The sequence below is a fragment of the Rutilus rutilus genome (genome assembly GCF_951802725.1).
Source record: "Rutilus rutilus genome assembly, chromosome: 12".
NCBI lineage: Eukaryota > Metazoa > Chordata > Actinopteri > Cypriniformes > Leuciscidae > Rutilus > Rutilus rutilus.
This window is the reverse complement of record NC_140217.1, coordinates 22,415,594-22,420,120: the sequence shown is the minus strand read 5'-3', so window position 1 is coordinate 22,420,120 and position 4,527 is coordinate 22,415,594. Positions and strand designations below refer to the sequence as shown.

The 4,527-nt window shown below is 42.9% G+C and overlaps 1 long non-coding RNA gene across 1 annotated transcript; it reads right to left on the bottom strand.

The window, feature by feature from the left end:
* Nucleotides 1-1,583: 1,583 nt before the first annotated feature.
* Nucleotides 1,584-2,002, bottom strand: LOC311301694. The gene is made up of 3 exons (XR_014629490.1): nucleotides 1,916-2,002; nucleotides 1,774-1,842; nucleotides 1,584-1,650 (listed from the first exon to the last, which is right to left on the bottom strand). It is a non-coding gene; the product is annotated as an uncharacterized lncRNA (long non-coding RNA).
* Nucleotides 2,003-4,527: the final 2,525 nt, after the last annotated feature.

Here is a 4,527-nt window from a genome sequence, read left to right as displayed (position 1 = left end):
CAAGACCAAAGAGCTGTCCAAAGACACTAGAGACAAAATTGTACACCTCCACAAGGCTGGAGAGGGCTACGGGGAAATTGCCAAGCAGCTTGGTGAAAAAAGGTCCACTGTTGGAGCAATCATTAGAAAATGGAAGAAGCTAAACATGACTGTCAATCTCCCTCGGACTGGGGCTCCATGCAAGATCTCACCTCGTCTCAATGATCCTAAGAAAGGTGAGAAATCAGCCCAGAACTACACGGGAGGAGCTGGTCAATGACCTGAAAAGAGCTGGGACCACCGTTTCCAAGGTTACTGTTGGTAATACACTAAGACGTCATGATTTGAAATCATGCATGGCACGGAAGGTTCCCCTGCTTAAACCAGCACATGTCAAGGCCCGTCTTAAGTTTGCCAATGACCATTTGGATGATCCAGAGGAGTCATGGGAGAAAGTCATGTGGTCAGATGAGACCAAAATAGAACTTTTTGGTCATAATTCCACTAAACGTGTTTGGAGGAAGAAGAATGATGAGTACCATCCCAAGAACACCATCCCTACTGTGAAGCATGGGGGTGGTAGCATCATGCTTTGGGGGTGTTTTTCTGCACATGGGACAGGGCGACTGCACTGTATTAAGGAGAGGATGACCGGGGCCATGTATTGCGAGATTTTGGGGAACAACCTCCTTCCCTCAGTTAGAGCATTGAAGATGGGTCGAGGCTGGGTCTTCCAACATGACAATGACCCGAAGCACACAGCCAGGATAACCAAGGAGTAGGGTTGGGTATCGTTTAAATTTGAGCGATTCCGAGTCCGATTCCGATTCCTTGTTTCGATTCCGGTTCCCAACGATTCTCGATTCCGATTCTTTTAAGAGGCAGGGTCAAAAAAAGTTTAAGATATTTTAAATGAGCTTAGCTAACCAACGGTCTTTCTGAAGAAAATAGTCTGACCTTCTCCATCAATTTGAATTCTATGAACTTTTTACTTTTTATTAACTTTACTATGAATTTCTCACAGGGCTGTTTTCAACTACAATATACATTTTAAATCTATGAACTTGAATATTATATAAATATTATTAATTATGAATATATTTTCACAGGGGTACACTTTCCTCAAGAGAGCTTTATTTTTGAAAACCTCACAAACATTTACACATGACAGTGTATGATACTGCAGGTACTTAAACATTACCTTGCTCCCACTGATGGGCTAACCTGGTGCAGAATAGAAAATAAACTATTAGAGACAACTTTTAAAACTCAGTCCAGATTAGCAGCAGGTATATTATAAAATCAGGAACAGTTCTTGTTCAAGAAAATTATCATATCTGCTTTCTCAGGCAGGATGCGTGAGCGTTCTGGACAAATTGTATCTCCTGCTGTGGAGAAAACACGTTCGCTCGGAGTAGATGACGCTTGAACACATAAATAAGAGAAAGCGAGATTTGACAGCAAAGGATAAGTCTTTTGTTGGTTCCACCACCATGCAGCAGGGTCCTCAGACATAAGGACCAGTGGAACTTCCTTGTATATCTGCAGCTCTCTCTCCACTTGTTTCTTGATGGACATGGAGCTCTGCTGTGACACTATGTTCTGTGCCTCTTCCTCAGCAAACAGTTCCTCCAGTGGAGTCTTCCTGGGCAGTTTGCAGGGAGGCTGTTGCTAAAAAACAAAACAAAAGGTTCATCAGTATTATTTATCACAAAAAAAAGGGAAAACCTCCATTAAAGGCATGATCATTATTTAAATTGAAAACCTATATAGTATCAGCTATTGTACACTTACACTCTCCTGCTCATCCTCATTCTCAGACTGCATGGTGTCCCCATCAGCTCCACCGTCTTCCTCTGTTGACTACAAAGAACATAATTAGCATTTAGATTTTAATAGCTGAAAATGACAGTTGTGTGCATGAATGACATTTCACCTTTTCAATCAGATTTCTCTGGATCTGGTCCCAGATGGTGTCATCATCATCCAATTTATGTTTAAAGCGTGGATCCAATGCAGTGGCCACTTGGAGAAAGTTCCTGATCTCATCATTCTGCAAAACACGTGTTCTTTAAATGTTTTAACAAGCCACAGGATATTTCTATTCTAGAACAATTTCTTTCCAGGTGCCCTGCCTCAGTCACTTACCTGGTAGCGCTTAGATAGGTTTGCCCAAACCTGCTTTTTAAGACTTGACACAAAGACTGTGTCTCCCTCTTTTACAGCCAGGTGTGCCTCAAGCTTTTTGAGGATAGGCAGAATCTGTCCGCATGTGGGACTTTTTTCGGAGGACACGCAGAGTGTTGAGGTGTAGAGCACCTTCATCAGGTTGATGAAGTCTTCAGCTTTCCTAAAATCCTCCTCAGTTAGCCGAGCAAGTCTGTATGTTAAAGAATTAAGAACACATAGATTGGAGTAATAAAAATATTATATTTTTTTCTTAACAAAACACCTAACATATGCACTCCCTAGCAGATTTAGTACATTCACTAATACTGTTCTTTGAATTCGTATTTTGTGTGTACTGGCATTTTTTGTCTGAACTTTTCTATCTATCTCTACCTGTCCCTATCCATATTTTTTCTCAGCCGTTGATCCAAGCTGGCTGCCTGAATTGCAGGGTACTGCTCTGTGAATCTCTCCAGCATTAGGTACAGAGAGTTCCACCGTGTTCTCACGTCAAGAATGAGTGAGTGTTGGGGCAGCTCTGACAAAAACAATAACATCAATTTTTTAAGTCATATAACAGATGCTTTTTCATCCTAGGAGACAAACAATACTTTTGTACAATTGTATTCAAATACTGTAGTACTGCAGAGCTCATAAATAATAATAAGATAGATCAGACATATAAAGTCATTACGTGTCACTGTAAATGCACAACAGTTAAATAAAGTGAACTTTGACTTACGTAGAAGTTGTTGCTTCTCTTTGAGAACCACCTTGGCCATTGAGCACCTCTTCAACCACACAACAATGGTTCGGACCTTGGCCACCCACTGACTCACTGAATTTAGGGAGTATAGACTTTGTGCTGCTAAATTAAGTGTATGGGCGAAACAGCACAGTTTTACAAATCGCAGGCGCTTAATAGCCACATCCATGTTGGCAGCATTATCTACGGTGACTGCTACAATTTTATCAGATATGCCAAACTCTGACAGAACATCACTAATTTCCTCTGCAACAACACAACCGGTCTGTGCTTTGTACACAGCCTTTGTTTTTAGCACTTTTTGCTGCATTTTGCCCTCTTCTATATAGTGTGCTGTGATGGTGAGGTAGTGGTCCTGTGTGATGCTACTCCAGCCATCACATGTGAGTGCAACAGCGCTGACTTCACTGAGCTCTGTAATAATGTTTGACTTCTCAACCTTGTACCACGATGGGATTAATGTGTTTGAAATGTAATCCCTGGAAGGTGGTGTGTATTTTGGGTTTAGAGTTTTCACCATGTCCCTGCAAACATAAACAAACATATTATGAAACGCGACCCTAGCTCAGTATCAATTAGCTTAGCTCTATCGTTACTGCTTAACTAACCTAAATGTTGGTGATTCCACCTCTGAAAAGGGATGCAGCCTTTTCACAATGTGTGCAGTGACCTTTCTGTGGCACTCTTCCTTTTGTTGCACTGACATCTTCCCCCTTGCCGCTATGGTGAACGGAGTAACGTTAGGCTCAGCACATCGCGGAGTCCTGGAGTCATCATCAGCCTGGCTAACTGTAGCAATCTCAGGTTGTAAATTGTCTATGAAAAAATACGTGGGCTAATTTGTTAGCTGCCTCAATGTTGGCGCAAGACATATTATTTTTTGTATGTATTGTTTTACTTACCGGATTCGGACTGCAGTGTAGTCACTGCGGTGCCAGGCTGGGGGTCGGAGCCAGAGGAAGAGGCAGCGGAGGACGGTCTGCGCAGCGCGTCAAATACAGGGCACACATTTACTTGCACTCCATGACCTCGGAGGTGCTTTATCATGTTTGACGTGCACCCTCCTATGCACGAAACAATCTTGCTGCAAATGTTGCATTTTGCCGAGATTTCGTTTTGTTTCGAAAAGTGAAGCCACACTTTGGACCGCCGACGCACGCTGTCCATGTTCGATCGCTCGTTATACCAAAACTTCCGGTGGACGCTTCTTCGTTGGTGTTCAGCGGTTTCTTCTTCCGGTCGGCGCCGGGCGGACTGTGAATCGAAACTTTTCTTTCTTTTAAGCTTTAGGAATCGAAACTAGGAATCGAAATGAAAACTTTTGAACGATACCGGGAAAATCGCAAAGCTAGTCCCGGTTCCAATCGATACTCGATACTCGATACCCAACCCTACCAAGGAGTGGCTCTGTAAGAAGCATATCAAGGTTCTGGCGTGGCCTAGCCAGTCTCCAGACCTAAACCCAATAGAGAATCTTTGGAGGGAGCTCAAACTCCGTGTTTCTCAGCGACAGCCCAGAAACCTGACTGATCTAGAGAAGATCTGTGGAGGAGTGGGCCAAAATCCCTCCTGCAGTGTGTGCAAACCTGGTGAAAAACTACAGGAAACGTTTG